This window comes from Rattus norvegicus, chromosome 3, assembly GCF_036323735.1.
Source record: "Rattus norvegicus strain BN/NHsdMcwi chromosome 3, GRCr8, whole genome shotgun sequence".
Classification (NCBI taxonomy): domain Eukaryota; kingdom Metazoa; phylum Chordata; class Mammalia; order Rodentia; family Muridae; genus Rattus; species Rattus norvegicus.
Window position 1 is genome coordinate 72973833 of NC_086021.1, and position 21680 is coordinate 72995512.

Genomic DNA, 21680 nt, shown 5'->3' on the forward strand with positions numbered 1-21680 from the left:
TAAAAAGCCCTGTGTGTGCCCTTTCCAGCTATGGTCTTTATGGAACATGTACCCAAAATAAATGACACAAGTACTTTAAACTCCAGAAATATTAACAAAAATGCAAATATTTCAGCATGTTCAGTCCCTATTCTATCTTAAAATATCATAACCCAGCAGCATGATCAACTCTGGCTCCCTAAAGATGTTCAAGAATACACAGAAATTTTTATTTTTTAACAAAATTATTTCTGTAGAAATGGGAATGTGATGTGTGGCAATTTTGTTGAAAAATGAGAGGTTGGTTTCTTCATACTTTACATATATATTATGTATATATATATATATATATATATATATATGGAATTTTAGAGCAAGATAATATGGAATACTATAATAACTTGCAGATGCCTAGCAACCATTCTCTGGAGTATATGTGAGAAGATTTTTGTTTTGCTTCTATTCTGTTCTAAGTGTTCTTATTCAGAGCTAACACTCTCCCAAGGCTTTAAATTAAGCTCGGCTCTGGTGCTGCTCACAGTATAGCTCTAAAGCAGAACTATATTTGCTTCTCCCTGCCCTGCCCTCGCTGAATGCCTTCTTAGCACTTTTACCTTACTCTCTAGTGCATATCACAATTTGCAATTAGATAATTATGAGTAATTATGTGTAATCATGTATAATCACCTCACACTACAGGACACTAGATGCTAAGTACATGAGGGCAGGGACCAGGTCTACCATTCATTCAACACACAGTGGAGAGCCTGGTCATAATAGCTGCTTTCAAAAAACTCTTGTGTATCCAAAAAGTACTCATAAGGACATAAACCTGCATGGGCTTTGCACTGTATTCTCCCCAGCCGTCTAGAATTATAACTGAAAGGGGAAAATTATTCTGACAGATAAGGGGAACAAATTAAGAAGTAATTTGCAGTTTGAACAGTTTCTGTGGTTACTCTTTTTTAAAAGGGTATCTTTCATATTTTCTGGCCTGCTTTTGTATGCTGCCTCCAACATATAGGGGAATCTTTGTTTCCTGGAGGGTTAGAATGTGACATCATCGTATTAGGTGTCATAATCATTGTCAGCTCTGGCATCTGGATATGTCTTCCACAGCTGAATCTGGTGGCGTAATCAAGCAAATTCTATCACGTGCTCTCTGAAAATCTTAATGTCAGCTAGTAGCAGGAGTGACTTTTACTAGGAATGAGAAAAGACCACTCCAAGCTGCTACTCATGTTGAAGAAGCCTGCTCCCCCACAATGTGTGTGTCAGGCTATGTTTCAAAGATGATTGTCACCCGTTTATCAACCTCGGCTGTGTAAGGGACAGATGGTTTGACTTAAGTGAGCTTTCTCATTCCTGCCATTAGGAGGCTAATATTAATTCAGAGTCTGCAGCTTCACAAAGTGAAGGGTAAAAAAAAAAAAAAAAGAAAAGAAAAAAGAAAACATTCTGGTGCTCAAAAAGAAATGGTATGCATAGTCCTTGAAATCCACTAGGAATGAGAGGTATTTTTTAATATGCCTGATTGTTCATCGGTTTTAATGATAGAAATAGAGTGTTCTGAGAGATGTTACCAAGGGGGCCCTGCCTTATCTTGGGTTCATAGGAAATATCTCTAAAATGCAAGAGGAACTTTGGGGGGGAAGCTGGTCGATTCGTCTTCAGGTTCTTGTTGGTCTTTCTGACTGGGCTTATACAACACACATTAACTGAAGGTTTAGAGGCTGGGATATCCGAAATCAAAGACCTGGCACATTCAGTTTCCTGGATTGGAAATAAATAGCATTCTCATTATATAACAGAGAGGAAGGAAGTGGGGGGCAGGGAGGGGAGAGAGAGAAAGAACGAGTTGGTTTGTTACTTTTCTAGTCACTATAATAAAATACTTAAAGAAGGAAAATCTGTCTCTCCTAGTGATGAGCTTCCTTATTGGTTGTCTAATCCAGAGCTTCCAGCCTGAGGCCAAATATACACCACCAAAAACATCGATGCAATGTGCTGTTTGCATATATTCATACATGCATGCGTGTACCACAGTAATCAGATAAAAAATGGCCTATCAATTTGAGACAGCGAGGACATGTGAGGGGGCCATGGGAGTATATCTGGGGGCATTTTGAGGGGGAGAAAGCAATGTAATCCTATTTTAATTAAAGGTGTATCAAGATAATGTAGAAAATTAATTGTACTCAAAAGAAACTAGGGGGGAAAGGACTTATTTGGAATCATGGTTTGAGAACATCATGAGGTTGGCATCACGGTTCGTGGTTATGTCAGCAGGAGCAAAAGAATGCCCCAAAGGACTCCCAGTCCCGTATTCCACTTCTTCCTGTGAAGCCCCACTTCCTGCAGCCTTCACACCCTCCACAAAAGTGCCACTGGCTGCCGATTCAATGTTCAGACCCAAGAGTCTGTGCGACAGAGTTCAGACATAAACTCTAACAATAGAGAAAGAGAATATTAATAAGGTGCCTACTTTTTAATGACATTTTTAGTCACTTCAAAGAAGGCAGAGACTAAAATATTCATTATGGGGGCTAAAGGGTAAAAATAAGTGTGAGTGTATGCACACGGGGACATCCTGACGCATCCATAGAAAGATTAATAATCCATGTAGCTAAGTCACCATGTACAATAGACAATGTTGAGAAAAGGGTGGGAGGTAGAAGGGGAGGGGGAGGGGGGATTGGAGAGGAATTATGCAACCTCGATGATGTGGGCAGGATTGGAATTCTGCAATTTACTGAGGAAAATGAGGAGCCTTTATTGATCTTAACCAGGGCCATTATATTCTACCTTATTTCTGGCCACCTTGATGCATGTGTGCCCAGCTAAAATGAGGCAAGGTGACACTCTGTGTTCCTTCCTCAGCTCTCGGGCTTAAGTGTTTCCTGCTTTAGGCAGTGCCGCCTTTACAAAAGTTTATGCTTTGTAATTTGTTAAATGTTCTATTTTAAATGGGCCCCATTGAAGATGATCTGATGTTTATGAATGTAAATAAGGAATGATATGCCTTACTAAGAAAAGATGTGTCACCAAGATTTGCTCAGATATGCATTACAGCCTGTTAGCCACGCTCTGAAGTAAACCGTAAAGTAGTTGGTGAACTAACTACATATTAAATAAGGTACCTCTAAAGAAGGTTATGCCTTGACTGATCAATGAAAAAAAAAAAAACATCGTGTCCAAAAGATCTTAGGTACATATCTGTATTTTCCCTCCCAGTATAAGAAAAATATTTGCTGATTCTTCATACATTAGGGTAATTTTTCTTAGACATAACTACAGAGAATATCGAGAATATCCAACATATATTAAAATGTCACCTGAACTACAGTATGGATTATGGACAATAGAAAAAGCTAGAAGCCTCCCTAAGACTCAGTAGCTAATGTGAAGATGAAGGAAACCTGTATGGGGCTTAGGGAGTGGACAGGTACAGAGACAATGTCAAGGTTTAGGACCAAGCAGACATACAGACTTGGCAAAGTTTCTTTTGTTTCTTTTCTGACCTTGTCAGTTGCTATTTCACATTCCCAGAACACCCACAAAACTTCACTGTATATAATTCCTATGTAACAAGAGAATAAGATACCCTTACAAATTATCTCTTTAACTCATCTATACATATGACCCTTTTCTTTAAAATCCATAAAGAATGATGGTGACACTGAGCGCTTCACTTAGACTATGGTTGCTACTACCTTATTAGTGAAGTCTTAATTCATTTATTCTTTTCATGTATATTTACTTGGCTCTTAAATCTGCTAAACTAGTTTGTGTTAGGCATAAGTTCTTTCTTAACTTTGCTAATACTGCAGTTAGCTAATATGCTAGCCAGGTTTTGCCCTGTTTCTGGCAACCGTGTATAGATAATCTCTTTCGGTCATCAAGCTATGAAACTCATTCTTCTCCAGAGTGGAAGTATATGAAGTATATTAGGTAAAATGTATATTACACAAAACAGTTACCATTAGCCACAAATGTGACTTCTCTGACGAGCCCATCTTTTCTATTTTTAATCTATCCAATTAATACTTCATCCATTGATCTAAGAATGTATTAAAAATAAAGTAGACATTGATGAATGTTTTGGTCAGTAATCATGAGTTTCCCCCAAAAAAGCTTAAAATAAACTCTAAGAACATTTAGTTACAAAGATTTAATAGTAAAGACAAAACATTTTACAGGAGCAAATAACTGACAAAAAAGTATAGGCCAAAGCAGAATTGTAAGAGAACACTGAGCAGAGAAGGTGGTTACCTACTGAAATTAAATGTCTGTTTCCATTTAGCAGCATCTCCCTATTTTGTAGATGTCTCCCTCAAATGCCTATCTTCTGACAAAGACAACTGATGACAACCACGGTGGTTTCAAACTTGAATCACTTTATCAAACAAGATGTTTCATCTTTTATTTTTTACCCAGAATTCACTCGGAAAAGCCATGTGGAGCGACTCCAGTTAAAGAAGCATGAAGACAAGTCTACTGGGGTGAGTTTTAAGAAAGGCAGTCTACTGATAAATAGACATGTGAAAAAAATAAAATCTCTCAATTTTGGCTAGTGTGAGCCATGTGGCCTGGAGGTTGTTGACGCCACTTAGAGCTCCTTCTATGCAAGTATGTGAACAAAAGCCAATGCCCCATAAAAAAGTGTGTTTAATGACCAAGACAAATGTGAATCATTTAATCAAACCTACAGATGAAATATTGTTATTTGCAGCTTATACTTGCTAGTACTTACGGCATTTTGATTTGAGCCTCCATGTCTTGCTGACTAAAGCATCCTACTATGAGTCAGCCTTCAGGATATGTCTTCATCCTTTTCTCTTTGCAAGATATATACATGCGTACAGTAGATTGACACATCAGAAAGGACTTTGCGTCTTATAGCTGAGAGCATCTTTGATTCAGTAAAGTTAAGAAAATTTTAGGAAAAGAAAGACTAATTAATTGACTACAAATCAATGAATTCCATCCATGAACATTTTTTATCAAGAAAGATCACTGGACATGAGGGATGTACTATGTTAACTCATAAAATTTTAGCAAAGATAAATCATGAAATAAGTAAGTCTAATGCACAGCAGTACTTAAATAAGGATAGTTATAAGACCACCAGTGAAACAGAGTAGACTTTTTCAGGAAGTATGCAAGAGGAAGATTCATTTGAGCTAAGCTTCTAAGGACCTTCTAGACAAGTTAAGTTCATTTGGCTAAGCAAAGAACTTCTCCAACGAAAATCAGAGAACCTACAGGGATCACAATATCTTTCAGAGACATTGAGGACCCAAAATTGGTAAAAATCAGAGATGAGTTGGGATTAACGTACCCCTACCACCAAGTTCATCAAGTTCATGTGTGTGTGTGTGTGTGTGTGTGTGTGTGTGTGTGTGTGTGTCAGTCTGTCGGTCTGTGTATGTATTTGTGTGTCTGTTTATATGGGCGTCTGTGTGTGTGTGTGTGTGTGTGTGTGTGTGTGTGTGTGTGTGTGAAAGCTACTAGTGTTTTAGAGTTTAGAGATATACATGTGACAGTGTATGTATGGAACATACAACAGAGAACAACTCTGCTTCAACCTTCTCTTTCCACCTTCTTTAGGACAAGATCTTTTTGTTGTTACTCACTTCATACACCAGACAAGCTGATGCCCAAGCTTCAGCAATGCTCCTGATTCAACATTGTCTATCCAATAGTAGAAACAGTGGAATTAACTGTTTCTCCTATTCTAACAGTGGAAATAACTACTGTGACCTGCTTTATACATAAGTCCTGGACATTTGGACTTCAGTTTTCATGCTTCTGTAGGAAGGCCTTCACTCGTAGAGCTATCTCCTTAGTCCTTAAAATCTTGAAATAGTCGGGATTATTTTATCTGTGACAGAAACTAGTGTGTGTGTGTGCTTTGTCCAAGGTCAACCAGATATCAGAAACTAAAATTTGTCTCAAGGTTCATCTCACTCCTAAAGGCAGGTTTATATCTCCTATAAAGGATTGTCTAAAAATTTCATTGAGATTGATTCCATGTTTGACTCTGCTGAAATGGGTTTGGAGACATTTCTCTCTTTCTCTTTGTTTATTCTTTTTGCAACACTTTTATTGTCTTTAGTGTGCTATTTTCATTATATCATATGAAGGCTTTGAGAAATATTTCATGTTTATTATTAGTATATAACCTATAATTACCTGTTTTATTTTTTAAATGACTGAAAAGTTACATAAAGGTTTGTCGATCCCACCTGATCAGCCCTCCAGTGTCTTATATCAGCTTAAGGCATTTACTATTCCCTTGGGCCAAATTTTACCCCAGAAAGGACAGAGGGAATAATTCGAAATAAATTTCAGAGATACATTATGAGAGATAGACATCTTATTTTATTCTCTACAAGTAACATGTCATGGAAGTAGACAGAATATCAGAAATGTTTTTGTGTCTATACAGATTAAATTTATTGGTAAAATAGAAATGTCTGAGCCTATCTAGCTTCTCCATTCCAATCATTTAAAACCCAGGTCATGCACTTCAAAGATTTTTTTAAGCGTAGACCAGTTTGAAGCACCAAAGGCCAGAAAATGCCACAGAAGTAAGAGTGCATGCCTGACCTTTGAGACACTGTAGTCTGGCTACACTCACTCTGACCTGTACAGTTCAGTCCTTTTTACAACCGCTTTAGAATTTCTTTACGTGTAGTGCTTTTAAGTAACTACCCAATGGCCAAAAGAGTTCCCCTAGCCAATCAGTGCTTCCTGCAGTGAAAAAGCAGAGAGGTATTCACACAGCATGACTACTTAAAAGGTAAAATGAAAACATAAAACAGATAAACACCCGAGGATGTATTTAGTATTAAACACTAAATCAGAGCACCCTGCACTCTATTTTGTATTTTACCTGTAGAAGAAATTCACTGACAACCATTTTTTCTTGTCAAAACAGACCCTTTGTATTACTGTTATAATTCAACACATGACATGATGTATTCTGCACTATAGCCTCTCAGAAGTTTGTGTGCAATTAATTTTCTTTGTTGTAATCCATGGACAATGACTCTTCTTTCCGAATTCCATTTAAGTTATGTAACGCTTGCTCATCAACTTGAGAATTATCTCTATGCATATGCAAAGGCATACTGAGGAATACTGAGCCTAGTGATAGCTCTGGTAAGATATGCTTTCTGTTTAAAAGAAGATCGTGTAAATAAGACACCACACTGGATAACAGAAAACATCCAAGCATCTTTCCTGGGTATGTGTGTAACTATAGGGGTATGCAGACTTGCACATGCATATGTGTTTTACTATGGGGATTTAAAAATTGAAACCATGAAAACATTTGTGGAAAACTTCAAGACAATTTCATCTCAAAGGGAACAATTTTCAGCTCAGGTGAAACTAAAAGTAAAGGGGTTAAGAAAAAGAAGATAGGATTTGGAAAGAAACAGAAAGTTGGTCATGACGAGAATAAAAAATATTTTTGTAAGTATTGTAACATTTTCCTTTTCTTGCTAAAGTGACAGTGGGTCCTAGACATATCAAGATATTTTATTTGAATTAAGCTATATATATTAATATATATATTATAATAATATATACATACTATAATAATATATATATTAACATTCTATACTCAGCTCTCCATAGATCACCCCTGATGACTTCCTGCCAACTTTGCTCCTCCTGTCATCACCCAACAAGAACTTTTACATCCAGCAGTCCCAAGGAGTTCACCAACCTACTCCATCCTGCAAGGACCACAACATATCTGCTAAGTAGGAAACAGGGTTTCTCTATCATTCCACAAAAAGAATATGAAAGTAGGGTAAAATCTTTTGAGAAGAATCATTAGACTACTACAAATGTTGTCAAATAGGAAATGTTTATTAAAAATGTGTTTGAAGAGAACACAGAGTTCTTTTCAGTTCCTGGTGCTTGAGATCCATGACCAAAAGCCAGGGGCATACTGAGAAAACCAGGATTACTCCTTTCTTCCTTCTATGGCTGCTAAGAGCTCGTTAGCGAGGGAGGTTAAAATGAATGGACTGTAATGATTAACCTTGTATCTGCTCACAAAATATATTCCGTGAGATGATAGTAGTAAAATTATTTCATAAGCAAGTACATTGACTTATAGTTACTGTGGAGACTCTTGGAGTCCTTGTTTTGTGACATATTATTACACATCAACATGATAATTGGGTATAATCAGGAAACAGTAGACACTATGTTCTAGGTCTCCAGGACCAGGACAGATTACAGAACCCTACATGTACAGTCTTCCTTCAAGACAAAAAAAGAAAAGACAATTATAATATATTTCTGTGGACTCATAAATCAGTCAGCACACTAACAGTGACATGATATTCAAGCTGTGAATGAATTCACCTTGTGGACCAGAACAGAAAGATTCTTTAGTGAGTATACTGCAGGCAGGCAATAGGCAGGGCAGTGTCTAGAGCTCAGCTTGCAGTAGAAGACAGCAGGCATTCCCCCCACACACACATAATGGGGTTGTCTCTATTTGGAAGAAGTATTTCTTTAGTTCAGGCAAGTTTCTTTTGTGCACAGTTCCCTGGAATTCAGTTCCTGCTGTGCAAAGGAGGTCATTCAGGATTGACACGTGTACTCTTCTGGGAAGTTACGTGAGTTTCTGAGTAATTTCTAGTTGCCAAGCAAATAAGGGCATCACTGGTTAATCAAAGTTCAGTCCTAGAATAAAGTGTAGGACACGGTGTTCTCATGTCCAGTTTTGGGCATTTCACAGCTGGTAGTTTGAGTTTCCTGTATCAAACTTAAAAGAGTCCCCTAAGTGAATATTGGCTCTACTTTCTACTCTCTTATGTATGGCATTCCCTACACATATACAGTTTCATATTTATACCTGATTTAGCTCATATCCAAGCTAGGTGAAATCTTCAGGAAGATGGTGTGTTTATCTACTCTTCACGTTCCTTTTATTTCACTGCAGTGGAGTGTAGAGCACATAGATGCTGGTGACTTAGCTACTCTGTGTGATCGGTGAAACTTCTGTCTTGGTAGTGCAAGTATATTTACTGTGTTTTGCAAGTTGGTTCATTGTTTTACCATTTATATCCCCTGGCCTTCTCTTTTCAATATACACTATTCTAGAAACTTTAGTAAACCTATCTATATAGTTGCATAGTTTCACTACACTCAAGCTTTCTTGCTGCTCCTGTGTAGGTGAGGTGGTCTTATCTACTATTCATTTTCTCCAAAACATAGTGGGCAGATACTTAATTCATGTCATAACATCTTCATCTTTTCAGAAGGAGAGATAGCTGGAATCATATAGGCATAAAGCAGTCTTCTTTCATCTAGCATGGTGTACCTGAGGTGGTTCACTATGCATAGTTGGAGTTTACTCCCACTTTGTTACTTGTTCAGTATTATACCACTAGATGAATGCGCCTTTATTTCTCTGACTTCAAATTATTGTCTTTTTTACTTGTTTATGTATTTATTATATCATATATGATATCCAGACCACAGTTTCCTCCTACTTCTCTTTACCCCCAAGCTTCCCTATCCATCCCTCACCTTCTGCCTCCCCATTCCCACTCCCCCTCACTCTCCTTCAGAAAGTGCACACAGGGATCACAAACAAACATGGAACTTTTACATGTTTGTTACAAGAATATTAGGCACCTTACCTCATATTAAGGCTAGATGAGTCAACACAGTGGGAGGACAAGAGTCCCCTAAGCAGGCATAGGCATCAGAAACAGCCCTGCTTCCTTTTTAGGCGTACCACCAAAACACTAAACCATACAAGTGTAACAGGGGGCCAAGGATGGACCCATGCAAGATCCCTGATTGTCATTTCAGTCTCTGTGAGCCTCTATGGGCCCAGGTTTGTTGATTCTGTGGGTTTTGTTGTGGTATCCTTGACACTTCTGGCTTCTAAAATCCCTCCTCCTCCTCAGGATTCCCTGTACTCTGCCTAATATTTGGCTGTGGGTCTCTGCATTTGTCTACATCGGTTGCCACATGAAGCCTTTTGGGCTAGGCACCAATCTTTGATGATAGCAGAACACCATTAGGCATTAGGCATCATTTCACTGACTATTTTCTCATTGTGTTCGGTTCTATCCTACATCTCAGAGCAATCCAGCCTCTGGTTTTTGATCCTACAGGAAATGTCAGCAGTGAGCTCCCTCTGGTGGCATGGGTCTCAGGCTGAACCTGTCATTGGTCAGCTCCTCCCATAATTTCTGTGCCACTTTTACCCCAGCACCTCATGCTTGCAGGAGAAATTGTTGGTGGAAGGTTTTGTGGCTGGGTTGATGTTCCAGTCTCTCCACCAAAAGTCTTGCCTGGTTATGTAGGAGATGGCCAGTTCAGGCACTGTATTCCCCATTACTAGGAATCTTAGGTAAGGTCTCTCTAATAGATTTCTGGACACAAATGTAATTGGGTAGCAATTAGAGGGCAAAGTAGAAACCTACCCAGAATGGTAACTCCCAAGAATCTATTAGGGACCATAGCTAGTTGTCTTTTGAAATTGGTTTTTAATTATGTGAATGTTGCTGTGATGTATGCTGTGAATGCCACAGCATTCTCAGAGGCCACAGGTATCAGATCTCCTGAAACTGGAGGTATAAGTGGTTGTGAACCCTTGGTGTGGGTGCTTGCACTCAAACTCAGATTCTCTGGAAGAGCAGTACATCCTCTTCACCACTGAGTCCCTACTTGTTGTCTATTGTAATGAGATTTTAGCCTACAAAACTAAAACACAGGACTGTGTAGAGCATTGTGTATCTTGAAAAATTCTTAAGGGACCTCAACCAAACCTAGGCCACCAGGAATTGAGATAGACTCTCCTACAGAATCTCAGTCCTATTCTAATGTCTAAGCAACTGCTTGGAGAGGAAAGATGGAGACTCCATGAAGTAGCTGAGGAGTGCAGATCTGAAGGACTGGCTACCACAATTTACCTGGGCCAGGGCTGGAGGTTTGTAAAGGAGTAATATGATTGTCTTCATTTCAGGATTCCATAGACATCACTTTATATGTAAAATTTTATTTGTTCTGAGACTGCTAAGTGTCTGGAACTATTTCATATAATGAGCAAAAGCATAGAGATTTAAGCAAAGTTCATGGCAGCCAATACCTCTATTATTTGGAGGCTATTATGAATCAGACATAGGAGAAGTGAAAACAGCATCACTGAGTTACATTTTATATCCATGAGTGACTTGCAGCAGACAAAGCTTATAATCCTTTGAAGGGTGGACTGTCTATCTGGTCAGATGTGACTTTCCAGTATTGAATGTGAGCAGAGCTAATCAACCAGTGGAGTAAAGCAATCTTTTTGTAAAGTCTAAGTAACGCGAGAGTTTGGAGGATGCCCTGTCATTGGAAAGATCCCAGTGAGTGTCAAGACCAGAGCTGTTCTGAAGATGGATAGACTGCACATACCTGGCCTAAAGTTATTAAGCCTTGGAATCATTTAAATAATTTTCCTTGTTTTAATTTAAAGGTCTGCCTACAGATAGATAAGTTACCCATCACAGAGTACCATGCCTCTTATTTCACACCCAGAATTAATAAAGTTATGCTCTAGTTTATTTCATGTACGAGTTATGTTTGCACAAGTTAATCCTACATCAGCTTCAGCAAAGAACCCTTCTCTCTCATCATTTCACTATTTATAATATACATCATGATTTGCCCTCTTTCTAGTAACTGGTTTTAAATGAGCTCACCTCTATCTTAAAAATTAAAATATAGAATAATAGCAAGGGTTATGTTGCATTCTTCTTATCACTTAAGTAAGATACATAAAAATCATTAATAATGAAAAGGAGATTTGCCCATGGACCTGAAGTTGTTGTACAGACCACTCTTTATAAACACCATTAGAGAAAGGATGCCTGCCTATGGAAGATAGCTAATCTCTTGGTGACAGTAGATCATTGATAGGTAGAAATTATGTCCGAAGTAATTCCATAGGTAGACATATCACATAACTTGTGTCTCTAGGCCTTTATGTCTCACATTTAAAATCAAATACTTTCCAACTCTATACTACTAAACAAGAAACATTTTAAATGCTGATAAAGGCACACAGCATGTGGCCTCAGAGAGTAAACTTCTCACCACTGTATAGCTCACGGTAAAATGGTATTCTTAGTGTTTAGGTGTTGTAAGAATTAAATGATACAGATGAATGAATGATGCATGATTTTCATAATTCATACAATGTGGGAAATATTGTGAGTTTTTATAGCATGTGACCAAAGATAAATAATAAATAAAACTGAAAAGAAACAATAACGTGAGGAAACCAACAAGCCGTGTCTCTTCAAAAAAATCAAAGTAACATTTTTAAGGTGTGGAGGGTAACATTGTTCTAGATTGTGTAAGTTACAAAATTATGAAAAAGCTTGATATCCCAAATTCAATATATTGTGTTTAATTAAGTATAACTGCCAGAACAATCAATTGATAGCTATTAAAAAACACTTAGAGATGTTTCAGCAGTCAGTGGATATTAGCCTGCATTTGATAATTATTGTTAATTTCATCAAGCATGAAAAGGGCTGTAGAGGATCATGTTGGATAGGTACTGATGAATACAGAGCCTTTCCAGAACGCATGCAGTTTACTTTGAAGTGTCTCAGCAAGAGAGGGGGGGCAGGAAAAAGGAGGAAGGGGGAAGAAAGCAAATGAGAATAGAATAAGGCAAAAAATTGTATTTTCATCCAGATGGTGGTACTATGGGTTTTCATCATGTAAAACTTTGTATTTTGTTATGTATTTGAAAATTCTTCATATATTTTGGATATTAGCCCTTTATCAGATGTAGGATTGGTAAAGATCTTTTCCCCAAACTGTGGGTTGCCCTTTTGTCCTAATGACAGTGTCCTTTGCCTTACAGAAGCTTTGCAATTTTATGAGGTCCCATTTGCTGATTGTTAATCTTAGGGCATAAGTCATTGGTGTTCTGTTCAGGAAATGTTCCCCTGTGCCCATGTGTTCCCACTTCTCTTCTATTAGATTTGGTTTTTATTAGATCTGATTTTTACATGGAAGTCTTTGATCAACTTGGACTTCAGCTTTGTACAAGGAGGTAAGAATGGTTCAATTTGCATTCTTCTGCATGCTGACCTCCACTTAAGCCAACACCATTTGTTGAATATGCTATCTTTTTTCCACTGGATGGATTAATTGCTCCTGTCTAAAGGAAATTCAGGGACAAATTGTGGAGCAGAGATTGAAGGAAAGGCCACCCAGAGATTACCCCACCTGGTGATCCATCCCATATGCAGCCAACAAACCCAGTCACTATTGCTGATGCTTGCTGATAGAAGCCTGATAATGGTTGTCTCCTGAGAGGCTCTATCAGTGCCTTACAAATACACATGTAGATGCTTGCAGCCAACCATCAGACTGAGCAGGGGAACCTCAATGGAGGAGTTAGGGGAAGGACTGAAGGATCTGAAGGGGTTTGCAACCCCATAGGAAGAACAACAATATCAACCAACCAGAAACTCCAGAGCTCCCAGGGACAAAACCACCAACCAAACAATACAGATGGAGGGACCCATGGCTCCAGTGCATATGTAGCAGAGGATGGCTTTGTCTGGCATCAAAGGGAGAGGAGGCTGTTAGTCCTGAGAAGGCTTGATGCCCCAGAGTAAGGGAATGTCAGGACTACGGGGCGGAAGTGGGTGGGTTGGTGGAGGAGCACCCTTTTGGAAGCAGGGTGAAGGAGGGTTGGATGAGGGGTAGTTTCTAAGAGGAAACCGGGAATAGGGATAGCATTTGAAATATAAATAAACAAAATAACCAATAAAAATTTAAAAAATAAAGCCAGTGGAAGCATGCAAAAATATAAAAGAAAGAAAGAAATCTCAAATAAATAGTTTTTATATGGTATGTCTATGTTGATAAGCACATCCAAGAAACAGAGAAAAATGAAACAAAAAGCCAAGGGGTGGACAAGCAATCACATTGTTTGCCTTTCTCTCCCTTCCTTTCTAATTGCTTTTGTAATTTTGGATTAATAAACGGGAAAATCTGGGTCCTGCCTGATTTTTTCCAGAAAATAGGATTAAGAAAACAAACAACAGAAATTTTATTTTTCATGTGTTTTTCAATGTTTCTTTAATGGCACAGATTCATGAGTAGCTTCAGTTTTAACTCTAATGTCTATATTAAAGTGTTATCCAAAATTCTTTGAGTTAATCATGATTAGCCTTTTACCCCCCAGATTATAAATGTTTTTCTGAAGCATAAGCTTCCCTGAAATGCGATAGGACAAACACATGGTCTGAAAGAAAATGGCTTCAAGGGGCTGGGGATTTAGCTCAGTGGTAGAGCGCTTACCTAGGAAGCGCAAGGCCCTGGGTTCGGTCCCCAGCTCCGAAAAAAAGAACCAAAAAAAAAAAAAAAAAAAAAAAAAGAAAATGGCTTCAAACAAAATGCCATGTGGCCACAGTGAATGGACCAGAAAACATCAAAGCAAAACACAACAAAATAAAGCAAAACAAAAACCACAGGTCAGACAAGACACAGAAAGCTAAGGATAGGATAAGACAGTGTTACCATGTATCAGAGTAATAAAAGATATATTGGTAGGTAAGTCCTTTATACATATTCTTTCCCCCTCTCTCTCTCCTTCCCTCCACCTCCCTCCACTTCCCTCCCCCTCCCCCTCCCCCTCTCTCTCTCTGAACACATACAACACACCCCCTTTCACACATGGATACTTTATTCAGTAGTTTCTTTCATTGTTCCAGCTTTCTATTGTTTCTGTTCAGGGATATGATTCTCTGCTGGCTGGGCTGCTGTGTTCTTTAGAGCGGGATATGTCTTCTGCCTCTATTCTCAAGCCTTTTTCTCCTCCTCCTTCTTTCCTCACTATCTTTTCCTGAAAAGATTAAAGAATAAATTGACCAGAACTTGGAAGCAACTGGTAAGCTGAAAGCAACTTTGTGAGTAGCTGAAGAGACTGAAACTCTAAAGATGGTGTAAAGTCTCCATCCTTCTCCGGGAGTGCTCTTGGTGGGGGCAAATCAAGACAGAGCATATTTGGAGTGAGGGAGGTAGAGGTTAAAGGTTACTTCTGAAAGGTGTTCTAAGGCGATCATTGCACAGTGTGCTCCAATGGCTGCCGCTCACCAGTCTACTTGTTACTAACCATGTAATCTCAGTTTCTCGCGGTATATTCTCTCATATCTGTCCGTGTCTGTATACTGCGCATGCTCCCATGTAGAACTGAATTGTAGTTGTAGCTTCCAATTTTTGTTTGTGGCCACTTTGTCAGTCTCTAAGGCACGAATGCACTGCGAGGCTCTTCTGCTGTCAATAATGTTCCACTGGCCAGAAACGCTGCCATACCAGTATTCACGGCAGCCAGATGTATTATTTTTGGTCCCTTGGGGCACAGTGTGCCTGTGTACTGTAATCACACACTGTATACTTGCTTTCTATGATCTAATCCCTTTCCTCACTCGCTGAACCAATAACCAAAATAAATTAAATGACGACTCCATAACGTTGGCAATGTGAACAAGGCCAGGGGGTCGGAATCAAGCAAGCTGCTTCCTTTGGCCGTGTGACAAGTACTTATCGTGCACAGGACACTATAGTACTTCTTAGGATAAAAAATAAAATTAGAACAGGTATGATGTCTATAAATTGCAGACTTTTCAGGCGTGCTGGTGAGATGGGGTTATGTCTATACTGATCCACTGGGTTTTGTCTAATCACCTTCAAAATCAAGCCTGGAGAGCCATTACTTCTCACATTTTTTTAAACAACAATATACTTGGGATACCTCATTATGTATATGTCACACTGTTTGGCTACAGTCTAACAGCTTTGGAAGGTTAGTCATAAGTGAGAACACAGTTTAAGTGACATTTTATGAACTTAAACCGAATCACTCTGCTTACACTAAGTTGTCAGTCTCCTTGTCTCCTTGTAGTCAGCAAGCAATCTCCTTTTTGTTACACAGCATCTGCAATAAGGTTTGTGTTTGCAAACTTACAAGTTGGAGGGCAGGAGGAACAGGACAAATACCCCTAGGGTTTACTGGCATAATGACAATTGAGTCTCACAGTGGAAGACTGAACCCATCATCCAGTGACATCAATACCAGAATCGAAACAGACTTTCAGATTAAATAATTAAGTATTTTGGAAATGACATTGGATTTATAAAAATTCTCTGATTTTATTGTGTATTTTCTTAATTCATTAAGGAACAGGACAGACTAGTATTTAAGCTAGTGTGAAGGCCTTACTTGTATTTCTAGAGTATTTCTTGGTTAGTATGTTAAGAGCAATGAAGGAGTCCAGTTGCAACCTTGCCATCGATTAACTGTGTAAACTTAGACAAACTACTTTTCTGATTTCCTGTTCAAATAACGCAGGTCCAACACGCTTTGGTAATACACTTTTTAGTTCCTTTGACCTGTCTGTTGTTAGAAAAAGATGCTGCACTCAGCTAATCGTCCCACAAATCTAAATTTCTCATTGAGACATAAATGATGAGAACTAAAGACATGGCTATGTGGTTAAAAACACTGCTTGCCCATCCAGAGGACACAGGTTTAGAAATTCCCAACAACCTCATGGCTGCTCACAACTGTGACTCCAGGGGCACGGGATCTATTACCTTCTTTGGGCCTCTGCAAATACTACACACATGTAATTACATGTAAGCACATGTAATTACAGAATACACAGAGTCAAGGCACCCAGACACACAAATAAATACCAATTTTTTGAAGACACACCACTTTTTTTATTTATCTTTTTTTTTAAACTTAAGTATTTCTTATTTACATTTCGAGTGTTATTCCCTTTCCCGGTTTCCAGGCCAACATCCCCCTACTCCCTCCCCCTCCCCTTTTTTATGGGTGTTCCCCTCCCCATCCTCCCCCCCTTGCTGCCCTCCCCCCAACAATCATGTTCACTGGGGGTTCAGTCTTACCAGGACCCAGGGCTTCCCCTTACACTGGTGCTCTTACTAGGATATTCAATGCTACCTATGAGGTCAGAGTCCAGGGTCAGTCCATGTATGTCTTTAGGTAGTGGCTTAGTCCCTGGAAGCTCTGGTTGCTTGGCATTGTTGTTCATATGGGGTCCCTTCAAGCTCTTCCAGTTCTTTCTCTGATTCCTTCAACGGGGGTCCTGTTCTCAGTTCAGTGGTTTGCTGCTGGCATTCGCCTCTGTATTTGCTGCATTCTGGCTGTGTCTCTCGGGAGAGATCCACATCCGACTCATGTCTGCCTGCACTTCTTTGCTTCATCCATCTTGTCTAATTGGATGGCTGTATATGTATGGGCCACATGTGGGGCAGGCTCTCAATGGGTGTTCCTTCTGTGTCTGTTTTAATCTTTGCCTCTCTATTCCCTGCCAAGGGTATTCTTGTTCTCCTTTTAAAGAAGGAGTGAAGCATTCACATTTTGATCATCTGTCTTGAGTTTCATTTGTTCTAGGCATCTAGGGTAATTCAAGCATTTGGGCTAATAGCCACTTATCAATGAGTGCATACCATGTGTGTTTTTCTGTGATTGGGTTACCTCACTCAGGATATTTTCCAGTTCCAACCATTTGCCTATGAATTTCATAAAGGCATTGTTTTTGATAGCTGAGTAATATTCCATTGTGTAGATGTACCACAATTTCTGTATCCATTCCTCTGTTGAAGGGCATCTGGGTTCTTTCCAGTTTCTGGCTATTATAAATAAGGCTGCTATGAACATAGTGGAGCACGAAGACACACCACTTTTAGAAGTATGGAGTTCCAAACTTTCTGGTGTGTGTGTGTGTGTGTGTGTGTGTGTGTGTGTGTGTATTTGTAGGAGAGAGAAGTTACTCATTACAATCCATGACAGATCTTTGAGATGAAGAAAGGTGAAGGTTTTAAATTATGTTAGTCAGTGTATGTAGTATCAACACTAAGAACAGTTAGTTTACAAACTAAATATTTGCATAGCACAATTAGCACTATTCTTGATATCACACCTGATTTTTCTATAATTACAGAATTAATTATTAATTATTTTATTAGAGTTTAACTCCTTAAATTTATTTATATGTGAATATCAAGGAACAAGTCTAAAAAATCTACCCAAAATAGATACACATCAAGAAAGGATTCATTTGAGTATTCTTAAAATCATTCATTCATAGTAAATTTTTACTTGATTGAAATATTATCACATTTTCCTGCATTGTTATAATTCAATTCAGTTTAATCTGCAAACTATGTACTAAGTAGCCATTTACACTTACACTGACAGACAAAGCAGGGGAGATGGGCTATCCTACCTCACATCACTTTCCCTGCTACTTGCATGGTATGCATGTCAAGTAACCTTGCAGTACCAACACACTAAGATCTCTGCTGTCTTTTCTGCAAGTTTTTGAAGGACACACAAGCTTTCATTGAGCCATCTGTGTATCCGTGGTGTCTCACTCCCCAGATCTAGACACAAAAGTAGCCTGCTGCCATTGTTGATCAAAGGAAATCATTTAACTGACATCCACATGAGCACAGAATGAACTCGTCCCTGTGTGTGGTTAATACCTCCATTCCACACTCCCTTGATGGCAAACCCCAAAGACCCTATGAGGATTAAGTTACATTACATGAAGCTGGATGAAAGTGACCTGTAGTTGAGACGCTCTTTCACACCAAAAAGGGAAAATTATTCATTCTAAACTTAAGTGATAGATTAGAATATTATTTACCAAAACTGCAATTGCCAAGAGTCTGTGTAAAATGATGTTCCAAATAACATCTTTTTAGATAAGTTCTTTTGATCTAGGCCGTATGCTGTGAGATGAACCAAGTACTGATAAAATATTTACCTGACTCTGGAAGCTTTTTTTTTTAAAAATAAGCTGACCTCACTTCCTCCCACTTCAGTGGATTCTGTTTAAGGCTGTCACCTCCGCTGTTGCCTCTGGATGGGGAAAGGTGTCTTATCTTCAGAACTTTGTTTCATCCTCAAAACATCCCATGCCCCAGGGTTTTTCTTGCAACACATCTTTCTATTCAGGTCTGTATCCATGACTAGCCAAAGCAGACTACCTGTGTTCTTCCTATCTGTCCTCACTGAAGGTTTTGAAATACAAACATTTTGTTCTCCGATGGTTTTTATTTTTAGATTACCAATTGCTGTCTAAAGTTCTGATAAACCACACCAAAGCCTTTTGTTTGTTTCACTTCTGGTTTGATTTTTTCCTCAAGAGCCAAATGCTTTCCTAATTCAGTTGCCATTATACAAAGTAGAAGTCACAAAATAGCGACTTTGGACCAGATATGGGTTACAAATGTTCTTTTAACATTGTAGTACCATCAAAATAATTTGATTCATTTTTATTTCATTGATTTTAAATGGTAGCACTTAAAGTGGTAAAGGTTTTTCATACAAATCTCAAATTCTTGCTTTTCTCCAGTATGTTCCAATGTTTTCATTCAAAAGCTTTAAAAGCAAAAAACCCATTTCCCTAATTTCTGTTGCATACAGCCTGGTCTCTGAAGGCTTTTAGACTTTGAACCCCATTTTAGACAGATAGGGCTCACATGCACAAATTAACATTTTAAAAGAATCTATGTGTGCCCAGGTGTGCATGTTTTTGTGAAGGCGTTCATGTGTGTGCATGAAGGCCACATGTAGAAATGGTAGACTTTCCACAAACCCTCTCCATCTAACCTTTGGAAATAGCAGTGTCTTACTGAACCCATAGTTCACCACATGACTAGACTGTCTGACCAATGAGTACTGGGAATCCTTCTGTCTCTACCTTCCATGCATCAGGGTTATAAATGTAGGTGGAACCATACTCCACTTTATGGACGCTCTGGAATCTAACCTTGGTCCTTGTGTCGCAAGCAAATTTTTGACTGAGCCATCTACCCAGCACCTGTAAATGAGTTTCTAGCATTTCATAAGGTTCTACATGTTGAACAAAGACTGAGCACACTTGAAATTTGACCTAAGTATTCAAACTGTATTTGTAAAAGCATCTCAGAATTGATTTTTTCATTAATTTTCCAATTCAGTCCCTGATGAACATTAACTTAGAACTCTGAATAAGAGTCAAATGTGACTGAAAATGCAAGTGTGTCCTTAGAGTGTTTATAATCAATCAGAAAGACAGTAACCTGAAAGACCATCTAGGTGATCTACTGCAGTTTTAATAGCACACATCATGATCAAATTCCTACTTTCTTGGCATAGCAACTTCATGTGGGTACATCCTACATCTATCCTTTCTTGCTTTCTCTTTCTTACTCATAATAACCTCATTTCGTAGTGAACTACTGAGACAGTTCTGATTAAGCCTTCAATTTTTTCACCTTCAGTAGATGGACTGAATACAGAGGATAGATTATGGATATTATCTTCTATAATTCCACCCTGTGCATATTTTGACAACAACAGTATGAACCAAGGTATGAGTCCTCTCAGGACTAAATAGAATAATTCATGTACATCTTCAAAATAGTGTTTGGCAGATGATGGCGCAAAACATGTTAACTTTTATTACTAATACATTTCTCCTTAATTCTCGCTGACAGCATTGTTATCACAGTTGGGCATTCCCTACTTGAAATCTTGTCCTTTGGTTTACCTTTCCTGACATCACTCTGTTGATCGGCACAGGATTTCTCTTCTAGTTCTTTCTCTTGTTAACCTTGCAAGTGCCTGAGTATTGCAGTGTTCCATACTTTGCCTTCTACTGTCTATCTACTACTTCACCATAATGATTGTGTCCTGTCCATGGCTTTAGAAGCTACCTCTGCTCTCATGACTGTTCTATTTATATTCCCTTTCTTGACTGCAATCTTGTATAGCCAGAAGTGTCTTCATGCTGTGTTTATCAGGGATCTCTAATTCAGATTCCTGATTTCCTTCACTTATTCATTCCTCCCATTTTCACTCTTTTACTCTTTTCCCCACAAAATAACAGCATGGTTTTCTCTTGAACTACACATCACCCAGTGCTTTTCTGATGATCGACAGATTTCCATGGGCACCACTGGTGCTGGTGTAAGACAAATAGACAGACACTCTCACTGCAGATTTGGGGAGCTACAAGTTCAACATCCACCACTTTCCACCAACTCCCTCATGTTAGACCCTGCTGCTGAAATTGGAGAAGAGGAATGGTGATGGTGGCTTCAGATTTGTCACCATCAAAAGCTGCAAGGGACCATTGTTATATCTCTCAAATTTTAGCAACTCTAAACTATATCATAACTTGTACTCAAGAAAAATGAAAAAAAATGTGTAAGACATAAAAGTGATGCTGGGTTAATCTACTGCTAAGCAAACCACAGAGTGCAAGAAGCCCTTGTTCAAATCCCATTGCTGTCAATAAGCAAACCACAAACAAATGCACATGACACACAGCCTACCAGCCACATGCTTTGTCCATATTCTTTAGAGTGGTTCACATTATGTTTCTGGTTGCGCTTTTGGGCTAGTGGCAGGTCCAACAGAAGATTCCAGTGAGCCTCAAATCTTTCCATCTGGGAACCAGCATTTAGTGTCTTCTCTAATGTCATCCTATCAGACAAACTAGGGTACTGAGCTCCACTGGTACGTCATCACTTAGAGGTCAGCCAGGACAAGAGGGTGAGGGGAACACAACCCCAACCTGGTTTAGTCTTCTTCTAAGATACTGTGTATATCTTTTCTGAGTGGT

At 38.8% G+C, this 21680-nt stretch overlaps 1 protein-coding gene across 8 annotated transcripts in view; it reads left to right on the plus strand.

Moving 5' to 3' along the window:
* Positions 1-21680, plus strand: part of B3galt1 (Beta-1,3-galactosyltransferase 1) — a 573038-nt gene that overhangs the window by 312423 nt on the left and 238935 nt on the right. For 6 of the 8 annotated variants that reach the window (XM_017591942.3, XM_017591945.3, XM_063284269.1 and 3 more), the window contains one exon: positions 4417-4481. The exons of the other annotated variants lie outside the window; for them this stretch is intronic. The gene's annotated coding sequence lies outside the window, so the exon portion shown is untranslated. The remainder of the gene's footprint in view (positions 1-4416; positions 4482-21680) is intronic. 8 annotated transcript variants of the gene reach the window in all.